Genomic DNA, 13576 nt, shown 5'->3' with positions numbered 1-13576 from the left:
TTTACAAGTGCCAGCACATGGTCTTCGCTTTACAGCAAGCCAGCAAAAGATTTAAAGCATGAATAGTACAACATAATTGGTCTTTACAAAGCATGAAGCAAGAAGCGATAGTGCTCTGAAGAAAAGGAGGGAGAAAGAGCCCAAAGAGGTTCAACAGAAGCTGGCTGTTGAACCCCTTAGATATATATACATCTATATTCACTTTGAGGCACAGTGTGGTCTACCTACCAGCCAAACATTGAACTTCGTTTTGAATCCAAAATGGGAATTTCCACTTTTATGATCTCTGTTTTCGTTTAAAAAAATGTAACATGGCTTATACACTTGTTCCATCATTCAACAAGTGATTCTGCGGTATATTATATAAAAACTGCTGTTTATTCATTGCCTTTTTCAGTCAAGTCTTGTTCAAATGGATGGGGTACTGGCCATGTAAACCATACTCTGCCTCTCTGCGCATAATAATAAATTGATGAGAGAGAGAGAGAGAGAGAGAGAGAGAGAGAGAGAGAGAGAGAGAGAGAGACAAATAAAATAAAGACAGTAGAAGCAAATTTAACATATTGAGGCAAGCTGCGGGTATTTGAATTTTGTTTTCTTAATTCGCGCAAGGTCTGGCAAAAAAGCTCTAAAACAAACCATAGAAGAACAAAATGAGAACATAGTAAATAGATGACAGTTTAACTCCTCTTTGCACTGGTGTAATTCTGATCAACATTTTTTTTTGTGGAATAGTCATTATTAAATATTGAAAGATTTAATGCATTTCTCGGTCAACTTTTCTTGCAGTTGAAACAAAAATCACTCAGCTTCAAGTTTATCCACAGTACGGGTCATATACACATGGTACCAACAAAATAGTAACAACTAATGATAACAATAATTATATAAACAAGATTTTCGACACACATACAAGTGTAGTACCTACGGCCTTACTAAGGCAGAACAATTGATACTTCAATTCATGTTATGAAAACATTACACATGAAAGGAATATAAGGGAAAACAACTATAAAATTAGTTCCGAAAGAGTAAAGAAAAGGAAAAACAGTAGACCACTGGAAATAATTTTGTTGTATAATAACACATACTATATACATCAAATAAAACCACACCAAGGTTTACCAACAACTCCACTTGGCCACAAAACAATACAATGTAAATTTAAGTTACACCATTAACAAAGTTAATAATAGTAACGAAAAATACAGTTACTTAAGGTAGCAACTACTCTCACCCATGACCAGGACAAAAACCTACAGAAAACCAAACATGTCTACTTACAGCTCACTAGTATCTGTACATGCACAACATAAGATAATACACCACCTAATCCTTGAATCGTTTATTTTAAAACTTTCTATTTTCAAAGAATCCCGAATGTACCACAGACAGACAAACTAAAGCGGAGTGCACAAAATGCGAACAACCCATGCTGAAAGTTGTACCATGACGTCGTCGGAGATTGAAATTCACGAAAAAAAAAAAAAAAGATTTGTAGGTGGGACTACAAGATTAAATGATGCATATGAGCCTGACGACACTTTGTGAAAAATCGCATCGCATCCAGTGCACACTGTTTAAAATTAACATCAGCGACTCTTTTATCGACGTCTAGAAGACTCAACCTCGAAGAATGCTTTCGTTTTGAAATCGTAAAAACTGTTGGCTTCGATGTTTCTGGTACATCTCCAGAATATGAAAAATTATCTCACTTTCAATTGACCGTTTCTGAGAGATTCTAAACAAGTGGTTCATTTTAGAGGAAAATGTATTGATCGTAAGTATCCTTTGTTCACTTGTTCGGAGCAGTTCATCCTTAAACACATCAAGAGAAGCACAAAGAAAGCCATTAGAAAAAAATCTACTTGAGGTGAATAAACTTCAATCTATTTTTCCTTTTACATCTTTTTAACTTTTCAAAGAATAGAGAAAAGTGAAATCCTCACTCATCTTAAAACACATCGGTCGAATCAAACAGCAAAGTCCACGGCACTAGAATTTCTTAGAAGAGGTTGAAAAAATCGCATTCAGCTTCAGCTAATGTTTTCAAATTTATTTTTTTCAAAAGGCCATTAAAATACAGACTGCACATGCACACAACATTCTTGACTAAGACTGGTGGTACCAATAGAGAAAAAAAAATTCAAAAGGACATTTACTGGGGATGGAAAGTAAGGTATTCGGGTACAGGTCACTACAGCTGTTTTATGTTGCTTTCAAGAATACTAGTAACATGAAGTACGCTAATTCTCAAACAATTCATACAATCATAAAACAGTATATTCATGGCACAATCATTTGGTTGTTTTTACTTTGGAGTGAAAATGAAATATTAAAAAAAAAAAAAAATCACAATTAAAACAGCATTGAAAAATCCATATAAGAACAGTGTCAAATTTATGGCCAGTCAAGTGCAAACAGTCAAACACAAGGGATATTGAGCTTTTAGTTGTTAGGAACATGGTAACAGAAAAACTAGAGGGATCTTGGTTTCTAGGTCACGTTCCACAATGATTTACTTGAGCTACTCTTGTAAGTTTACACAGAGGAAAGTTTACAAAAAAACCCAAACAGGTTTACTCAATAGTAGAGAGGAGATAAGATTGCCCAACCCAGATCTGCCAATCTGTAACTATAGAGAATCGGAACATGACTAGACGGAACAGGAACAGCTTTAAAAAGCAGTAAACCCCCAAAACTATCCCATTCCCAAAATATTTCGACCTTTGAAAAAGACACACATGATGAAAGAAGGGGGGAAAACCCAACTTGTTCATTTTAATTTCACTGTAATGAGTCCGTACATTTTTAACTCGACTACTTTTCCAACTTATTCCACCTAGATCTACCTCACGCCAGAGGTGTAACTGTCAGAGGTTGCAGTCTTTTCACAGAATTTGGAACTCTTTAAAAGAAACCCAATTTTTCATTTATGATCTTGAAAATCATTTAATTTCAGAATGATGGTGGGTGGGTCAGGAGAGGGAATGCCGCCGAACAAAGGCGAACCAGAGTCTATAAATAGTTACGTACCAATTCAATATAGACGAGAGGCAGATCTGCTACTAACTAACCCAGTTTGATCTGAACCAAGGCAAAGAGACGGAACCAGGCTCAGGCTACTTCAGTCACAAATATTGCTACAGACTTTTCCACAGGGTGCGGAGAGTAGGTCATAGATGTACGTGCTTATTCAGATAATGTAGGCTACCTCGTGACAGATTCACACAAGAACATCATCATATATGACTTGTAAGTGGAATTCTACTTTCATTTCCTTTTCTTCAAGTCGGGTTCCTCAAGAACAACAAATTTTTACATCTGGGTGTAAATCAAAAATCTATTTTTGATCCCTTTTGGACTCATTTTCATTTCTTCTCTATGAAACTACTAACAATGCAGGAAGATTGTGTAAGTTTGTAAGTTTAAGTGATTGAATACAGATTGAATACAATCCATCACTGAAGTTAAGTCATTAATGCTGCACCACCAACGATGGATTGACAAAAATTATAATAAATCTGCAGAGATATTTCTTCTTGAACAACAAAAAATATAAACCTCTTATTTCATAAGAAAGTAGAACATTTTCTGTGCTCTTTCAATAACGATCCCTTAGATAAAGAACCTTACACTATGATATGAGTTATCTACTGCCAAAATCTTATTTGCAATTTTTCGAGCTGAAACCTCTGGTCTTTGCCTTCAGAGAAAAAAATATATAGTCCTTGAAAAAAGAATATTATATATCTACCTAACATTCCCTGCTTTTCAAAATTCCATGACTGACCGTAAAACAGTAATATGTGATCCACAGAGTGAACACTGAACGTTTCACAGGAGAACATGAGAAATGAAGAGTGAGCATAAATACATACAAGTATGGAGGGGGCCTTGGCTTGGAACTGGGAGGTGGGGGAGGAGGAGGGGGGGTGTGAACAGTACAACATAGTGATAGTATACACAACAAAGAAAATTATACTTCTTGAAGAGATTTTTGCATGACTGAAGAAAGACTTTTTTTTCAATATGGAATTGTTCAAAATTGTCATTCCAGTGCCTATAGGCACATAAAAACATACACACCCGCGGACAGACGCACAAACACTCAGACTTGTAATGTTTCCTGCTGGCACAGGCCTCAGGTCCTGCAAACATTTATGCCTTTTCTTCAAGTGATAAGGAGACCTCACCTCAATACTTCCATACAACAAAAGGGGACTACTATCTTTTCACCCCTCGTGGTGATTGTTTTCAGAACTTGAGTCTACTCAGGTGGAGCTCATTACAACCTTCATAGTACAGAAGAAGAGTTTTTCGGACAGTCAGTTGTTTGAATTTATGACACAAACTAACTTAAATTTTAAAATAGAAAGAGAATTTTAACCGTCCACTTGCAAAATTATAGAGACAACTACTTTTCTTTATTTGTTATACACTTTTTTTTTTTCGTAGCTCAACTTAGGAGGAACAGGTATCAGAACTGAATAGTGTAAAACGTAGTGGAATCAACAAGAGATTGCAGTCTTCAAACTGGTCAAGAAAAACTCAGAAGGTTTTGTTTGAGAATTTAACAAGCACAGGTACACTACTAAACCATGTAAGAAAAAAAAACCAACCCATACCGGATTTGCTTACGAATAATGCAAACCAGCAGACTTTTTATTTTCTTTCCTCGTTCACGAATGAGCGATATAATCTTTCCCTGAAAAAAAACCCTCATATTTCCCCAACAGGCCTACAAAAAGAGCTGGAGACACTACAGAAAAATCAAATGTTAGTAAAAGATACCCACTCAAATTATATTTAACTTGCAGTTTTCTTGGAAGGACATTTCATTTCAAATGTACAAAGTTGGACTAGACCAGTGCCTTTTTTTTTTTCAAAAGCAGAACTTCCAAGGCCCTCAACACTGAAAACATCAATGACAAGGGAACACCCTGTGTCTGTCCACGCGTGGCAGGATGCACTGGAAAAGTTATTATTATACTCTGACGCCTTGCACAGAAAAAGTCAGAACACGGACTAAAAAAATAATGAAACAAAATTACAAAGAAAAGTAACCACTCACACCACAGCACTGGACGCGTACCTCATGTGTATCTCTAAAATAAACCAACAACAGCAGCATGTACAACATCAAAAATAAAACATTCAGAATATTTGAGAGCAATCTTATCAGAAAATAAAATATAATAGTCGATATAGAAAGAGTAGTTACAATAATATGAAAAAATATCACTCCGCAACCGCGTGGGCTGAGAGCTATGGCACTGGGAAAGTCAGGAGAGGCGTCATCTCCTCGACGCTCTGTTCCTTAAAAAAGTTGTATCAGTAGTAGTTCAAACATGAAAAGATCACACACTTGCACACCTTACACCTCCTCCTAGAGAGACTTCACATCGAGTTTCTGCAGACACAGAACACCCAACGACTGGGAAATGAATGTGCAACACAGCACAGACTTCCACGGACTGCCACTCCTTCGCTGAAGTTTACCACCACAAGGAGCTAGCCTATTATCAAATATAGAAGATTTATATTGATACTCGGGGTTCCAAGGGAAGAAGGGGTACGTTAATCTCAAACATCATCCTATCCTTATACAGAATAAAATTAATGTGCACTTCAGCTAGATCAATAAAATACGAAAATACACACACATTACTTGGATCACTTTAAATGGCTCCATGTGCATTCTTATTTCCGTAGAAAGACATTTGTGTCATGACGTGGTGGAATCAGGCGTTCGTCAATTTTTGAGCACGTGGAATTATTGGTATCATCTAAAAGCTGATTTATTTGCCTTGCTTCCAATGAAAAAATATCCATTTATCTTAAATAGAACTCAAGATATTTGCCGTTGAAGTAGTAAGTAAGGTTGCCTGATTTCAGTAGTGAAATTAGCGAGAACATGGCCACCACAGTTTGGTAACTCCAATAGCTAAAGAGTTTTTGAAAACTGAAAAATGACATATTTTGTGCCTCCAATCAAGGTTTTTCAGTAAAATTCATATGAAAATGTGGGGTTTTTTGGACATAAAGAGGGTGGGCCAAAAAGGAAAAATTTTATAAAAACTTCAAGACTGGTGGGAAAATGCCAGTTTCTCTGATTTCGTTATTTTGACGAGCGCCTGATTTCACCACACTGCCTCACATTTTTTCATCTATAACGTACAGACAGGCAGTCAGAAAAAACCCCAGACAATCGGACATGTCTCCACCCTGAATTTCTCGTAATTCTGTCATGATCCATTACACAAGTCAAAGTCTGTATCGGTAACATGATTAGCCAAAACATTATTGAAATAGAGGAGACACTGCTAGTGCAGCAGTCAGTAAAACTTTTCTAAAACGTTTTTTAAAAAACCCACCAGTGTCTTCACTTCACAAGCACCACTTCAAAATTTGAAAAAAAAAAAAAATGTTCCAAAAAAAAATGTTAATACTGCACCAGATTATTCGAGTTGGACTATCCAATAATGAGAGCACCACTAGAAACAGAACAACTTAGCACAGGTTATTTAGCCATCTCAGTATTGTCTGCTCCTTAAAACAATTAATTTGTCTTACTTTCTCCTGTTACGATATATATGGCAAGAGTTTGTTCTGTCTTGCATCAAGGCTCCGGTGCCACACATCACACACTAATCTTATGTTAAAGGAACTGACATAAAAGAGAAGTTACGGATTCATACTCACATCATCTTCTAAAAAAAACCATTGTATAATTTTTTATATATTGATAATAATTAAATACCAATATACCTTCTTAAACATAGTAAGAATCCTTAAAAATCTACATGCATTATAGCATAGTCATCAGGAAACACAATACCAAAAGGTTACTAAACTTTTATAAAGGAATATGAAGACTATGAACAAATGTAAGTGGCAAACCAGCAAGACACATTAAAGATGAAATTTTGTTGTTGTAAAGCACAGTCTGTCTTGGAAGGTTATATAATATATATCATTGTACACGAACACACCTTACAATAATAACAGTATTATTAATAATAATACAAGGAAATCTACAACATCTTTGTTAATAGTACTTAAGGCCTTTACTATAACACAAAAGGCCTTATGTATGCACCATGTGAAAATATGGCAGAACGGGGACAGACTGTGCTCTGCAACAACACAACAACACCTTCAACTATGGCAAAAATATGGCCTCAAATGGTTGTGTGTGTGCTGAAACAAGGGTCCCGCAAGCAGCATGGACACTCTCTCACTGCAGTGTGATGACAAAAAATAAAAAGAAACCCCAAAAACAAACGAGCAATGTGCGTTTAAATAAAAGAACAAACAGAACATATTAAAACCCCTGATTTGAAAACATACTCCTTTCATGAACTGCACCTCCACCTATTTCTTAAAGACCAGTACAATGACAATGATTCAAATAATTTTTAAAAATGAAGCCCCCGTTATTAAGCATTAAAAAAAAAAAAAGATCACCCTGATATAAATGCATTAAGGTTTTCTAAGTGTTGAAACTGTTGGTCATCTCTTCCTGGCAGCTTCCGCTGAACGTGCAGACGCAGCAGAAGAACAAACTTGCCAGCTGCAGTGATCAAGATGGGGGCAGCTCAACCGGAATGTGATAGTACTTGCAGCGAGAGCGTTTGCACGTGTTGCGGGTAGCAAAGTCGCGACACACAGTCACCATACCATTGGATATTTCTACATAGTCTGCAGAGGACACAAGAGTTAAAATTAGCTTCAAATACTTGAAAGAAAAGTAAAAATTAGAGTTTCAAAAAAAAGCCTAAAACAAGAAACAAATGAATATTTATTGCTAATAACTTAAACGAACAGCTATGTTATGGATGAGAAGTTTAATAAGTCTCAGAATAAGATACTCCAGAAGCCAAACTTTTTCCTAGAGCTTCGGTAACTCAGAAAGATTCAGAACTTCTCTTCATGGATAGGGCACTCAGTTAGCTCACTTGGTATCATGCTAGACTACATAGAGGATGGCCCAGGTTCCACTCCCAGACAGGATATTCTTCAACTCAGGTCATTTTTGTGGAGTTTTCAAAGCTCTCAACCCATTTGGCTTGTTCCTATGGCAGGCAGACGCTAAATTCGGAGGTCCCACCTCTGAAAAAACCTAATAGTGTTGATATGGGCATTAAACACACACACACTTACTGTATTTTGCTTGTCATGAGAACTTTTATTTCTTCTAAAACGACAAAGTTGAACATGTACTACTTTAGACAAATATATTTTTTCACTACTCTGGACCCCTCTAGTGCAGAAGTCTGAGGATAGTCCTCCTTTTAAAAAAAAATCTTTTTTAAAAAATTATAGTTGTTCTGTGCCTATGTCTGAATGAAAATAGTCCGTGTGTGTGCGTGTGTGTGTGAGTGTGTGTGTGTGTGTGTGTGTGTGTGCGCGTGTGTGTGTGTGTGTGTGTAGTAAGAAAGGTTTTGAAAATGGGAATTCCAATGTAAAGCGCATTGAGCTACTTTTTTGGAAATGCGCTATATAAATGTTACATATTATTATTATCATTATTATTATTAGTATGCATGACGATGTTATATATTATTATTATTATTATCATTATTATTACTATTAATACTAGTATGCATGACTGGCGTCTCCACTCTCCAAGAGGCCACATGTGGGTCCCCATGACATCAAGAGAACAACAAGACTTACATAGGTACAGGAAGTAGAAAACTTAACTTTTACCCAGTTCTATTTTATAGAGTAAGTGGTCTGCCATCCTAAAGATGTACCCAGCCTATGTTTGTTGTTGTACAGCTTTTACGGCGCTCGCAACTGCATAAGATTTGCCCAGCCTAGCAGAGATGAGCCATCGACATCTCTACTGTGTGGTGTGCTAATGGTTTCTATTGTGTCTTATGAGATGTCTATAAATTATTGTACACATGTTTAGTTTTAGTAGAGGTTTTGCGGCGCTCGCAACTGCATAAGGTCATATAAGCGCCAGAAGATTAGAGGTGTTACAAGAGAGTAACAAACATTAAAAAGAAGGAGGGGAGATAAGGACGATAAACGTTTGATAGCAAAGAAGGAGCAAACCGCACAAAGACACCCACCAACCACCCACTTGTACACATGGAATTAGAGTCGAACCTTCCCTAATCCGCTCTCCTTTCTTCAACTGCATATTTTTTTTACATTATAATGATACTGTGAAATACAACTACCTGTCTAAAAAGCCACTTTTGTCTCACACACACTCACACACACACACACACACACACATACACACAAACACACACACAAGTTGCTAGTCTGATTTTCAAGCAGCCCACTATTTAAAAAAACAAAAACAGCAAAACAATTTGCACAGACAACATAGACACACATCCAAACACACACACACACCAAAGTCCACTCACACACACACACACACACACACCAAAGTCCACTCACCTTCTGAAAGATGCACATTCTTGCAGTAGGGGCTAGCACACTGCCCCAGTTTAAAATCTTGGCACACTGGGAGGGTGTCCCGTAACTAGAGGAGCGAAAAAATGCAAAAAATAAGATAAGCCACGTTGTTTCAGTTCACCCATTATGCCTACATGAGATCCTGGTAAACATTTATCTGTTCGTTCTTCAATCTCCAGCTATGGATAGGCTGTAATAACTAAAAGGAGAGAGAGGAGAAGATTTCTACCAACAGTTCTAAACCAAAACTATGAAGCTTATTATTAATATGTTTACGGCATAATGTTTTGTTAGGGCAGGGTTAGAGAATGCAGGGGTGGGGGTGGGGATCGATATAGAGAGAGAGAAAGAGAGAAAGAGAGAGAGAGAGAGAGAGAGAGAGAGAGAGAGAGAGAGAGAGAGAGAGAGAGGGAGGGAGGGAGGGAGAGAGAGAGAGAGAGAGAGAGAGAGAGAGAGAGAGAGAGAGAGAGAGAGAGAGAGAAAGAGAGAAAGAGAGAGAGAGAGAGAGAGAGAGAGAGAGAGAGAGAGAGAGAGAGAGAGAGAGAGAGAGAGAGAGAAAGAAAGAAGGGGGGGGGGGAGAAGGGATGGAGAGAGAGAGAGCTTTTTGTTTCTCATGGTGACATGGCAGTCAACAAGCAATGGGGAAAGCTAAAAACCAATAAGGAGTTAATGTTATATGTAGGGGGAGCACACAATGTACATGAGAAAGACAAAAGTTGGGAAAGAAAGCATAACAGACAAAGTAATAGACACAGTCCTGGACAGCAGACCCCTGGCCCTTAATACTGCAGTACCAATAATAATATCATGCCAGCGAATCACTTGCAGAAACAGAGGGTTATCCAACCTCCCCCCCCCACACCACCCCCTCTATCACCCTACCCCCAACAGGCAATGCCAGTAGTGTGTGGGTTTGAGTTCCACTTTGAGGAAAGAGTAGCCCATACACACAGTAACATTCATATTGTATGCGAGAAAAGACACCACAACAGTAACTTATCTCACCACTTAAGGACGGAGAAGGCGGAATGAGCCAGCAGAGAGAGAGAGACAGAACTGAGAGTAGAAAACCTCAACGGGTCACAATGTCATCTTCTCAGGACAAACAGAAAAGAGAAGACAAATTAAATTTTGGATGGAAGGGGACACGAGAAAAGATGGCAACGAGGGAAAAGTGGTGGCAAGGCGGGAACGGGCAGAACTCATATAGGCTTCTTTCTGGAATGAAGAGATTGTTTTCCTCGATTGCACCAACACCAGTCAGTTTCAGCTTTGAGCTGCTACGGATCAAGGGTTGGTTGTGAAAAGTGGGAAAAAGTTGGGGTAAAAAAGGGAAAGGGGAGGGATATGTTGTGCATAATACGTATAACGTAGAGAGTGCACTAGTGTGTCATTCGGACAGTAGCCAGCAGCACACTGAACAACAAGGAGGCAGTCCCTGTGCTACAAAATACCAAGCTGAAAGGATGAGCGAGCATGCACATAAAAGGGGGCAAGAGTTCAAACGACAAAAATCCCCACAGATATTGAAGTAGCTGCATTCCACATCAAAAAGCAAAATAAAAAGTGGAGGTAAAAAGAAACATACCCCAAAACAAAACAAAACAACAAACAAAGGGAGGAAAAGACCCCAGTGTAGCAGCAAAGGGTGCATACAAATGTGAAGTGCTCTACAATAAGTTCAATTAAAGATCATGTGGGAAGGGTAGACACAAAAATATATGAGAGGCAGCGTGGTGAAATCAGGCGCTCATCAAAATAATAAAATTAAAGTGAAGAAACTGGCATTTTTTTCGCAGGTTTGTGAATTTTTAGTAGAATTTTCGTTTTTTGGCTCAAAACCTTTCATGCCCATAAAAGAACACATTTCTGAGGTGATTTTTTACTGAAAAACGTTGATTAAAGGCACAAAAAATGTAAATTTTCATTTTTCACGGACTCTCAAGCGAAGGAAATAACTCATCTTTGGCAGCCATTTTCTCATTTATTTTACCTCTGAAACCAAATGACCCCTACCTCCTTCATTTACAAATTTCTTGACTTCTATTCAAGATAAATGGATATATCTTTTCATCCAAAGCAAGACAAATGAACAAGCTTTAAGATGATACCAATAACTGTATATGCCCAAAAATTGATGAGCGCCTGATTCCACCGCCTACTGACACATATGTGAAAGATTCTTTTCTTTGTTTGACTGATCAAACTGACTTTGCAAAACAAATTCAATACTTGGAGAAAATGCAAATCAAACAGAACTTGAATCCATAGGCCTATCTATACCAGAGAGACAAAAAAAACAACAACTACTGATCGGTTGAGAGTTTCACAATGAACGATTCCAATCTTTGATTCCCAGAGACAAAATTATGTCCAGGTTCTGAATGAGAGGCAGCTTCGAGGTTGAGATTTAAAGTAAAATATCAACACAGAACAGATTCCTTCATCTCGGGAAGACAGAGCAAGGTGAAAGTCAGAGCCAGCCCGAATTTGACGTCAGTCAAGTTTTCTTAACTGGAGTCGTGACTTGTACAGGTAGGAGACAAACAGACAGATCCAACCCTACCTGGCCCAGAATACAATATTATCTATCTCGCTTTTTTTAAAAAAAGAAAATGACCAAAGCCCAGCTATATCTGAAGAGACGTTGTAAGCTGCATGTCTTTTTTTTTCTGCAGAGTACTCGAAGATAGTTGGTAGTTCCAATTTATAAACCTTGTGAAAGTTAAAGAGAGGGTAAAGAGTTTGCAGCGTGCATGCAATGTCTGTACTGAGAAAATGAGGACACATATTATGTACAGAAAGAAGAAGAGGTACAGAGCCAGAAAGGCTTATATATTATGTATCTCTTCATTTGGAAACAACATTACAAATCTACTAGCGTTGAAGAAGGTTTATTACAAAAATTGTTAGTAAATATAAAATGTGATAATAAATAATAGGTTCATATCATTATAACTGAGAAAACAGATGAAAATGTTTAAAAGTTATGACTGTATGAGAGTAGTGTACTACAATGGTTAGAGCACAATACAAAGTCATCAGGAGAAAGGTACTGTCACAGACTGTAGGAAAAACGCCTTGGAGGTGGAGGGCGGGTGTGGGGGTGGAAGGAGGAGGAGGAGGAACTAGCAATGATTCTTGTAAAGCTGAACATTCTGAGTGTGAGACCCAAGTAAAAAGAAGCACATTGACACAACAACGGTCTTACAGATCAGAGAAACAGAAAGTCAGTCAGATAGACAGTCGGGGACAGAAAGGTGAAAGTAAAGAAATTGGACCTACCAGTAGATAGACAGCTTGGAACAGAAAGGCGAAAGGAAAGAAGTTGGACCTACCAGTAGATAGACAGCTTGGAACAGAAAGGTGAAAGGAAAGAAGTTGGACCTACCAGTAGATAGACAGCTTGGAACAGAAAGGTGAAAGTAAAGAAGTTGGACCTACCAGTAGATAGACAGCCTGGAACAGAAAGGTGAAAGGAAAGAAGTTGAAGCCTGGAACAGAGAGGTGAAAGTAAAGAAGTTGGGACCTACCAGTAGTGCCCTCCAACACCCACAAGTTGAACATTATAACGTTTAAAAAATGATGTGAAGCAAGTAAGAACCCCCCCCCATTAGGACGGATTCAGATCTAATATAAGTTAGATGAAAGAACAGACCTTCAGAATCTATAACAGCAGCAGAGGTTGAAAATTTATTGTACAACAAGACCCAACCCAAAATATCAGAAAGGAGTAGCTTTAAAAGACAATGTTTTCAACAAAGGTGCATGCCAGAAAAAGAAGAGACGGATGACTAATTAACACAATACTCTATCACAAATAGAGGCATGAATTCAGGCTTTTTGGTTTGTTTTGAGTATTGAAATCTAAAATGTTCCCTAGGCTTTTGTGAGATTTGAAAGACTCCAGCCAATCACCTGTCGTGCTACAACAACAACAACAACAAAAAAGACCATGAAAAAAAAAGAACATTTTAAAATTGTATTGAGTTCCTTGAGCTTTCATTAATACGGAGAAATGTTTACCTCTAACAATGCTTGACGGGGATCGGATGATCAAGATCGACATTATAGTCTTTGTTCTCAGAAACATTTGATTGAAAAATCCCAAAATCTTCTTTAACCCCCCCCC

This window comes from Aplysia californica, unplaced genomic scaffold (genome assembly GCF_000002075.1).
Source record: "Aplysia californica isolate F4 #8 unplaced genomic scaffold, AplCal3.0 scaffold00120, whole genome shotgun sequence".
Classification (NCBI taxonomy): Eukaryota; Metazoa; Mollusca; class Gastropoda; order Aplysiida; family Aplysiidae; genus Aplysia; species Aplysia californica.
The sequence above is the reverse complement of the archived record's forward strand: the minus strand, read 5'-3'. Positions refer to the sequence as shown.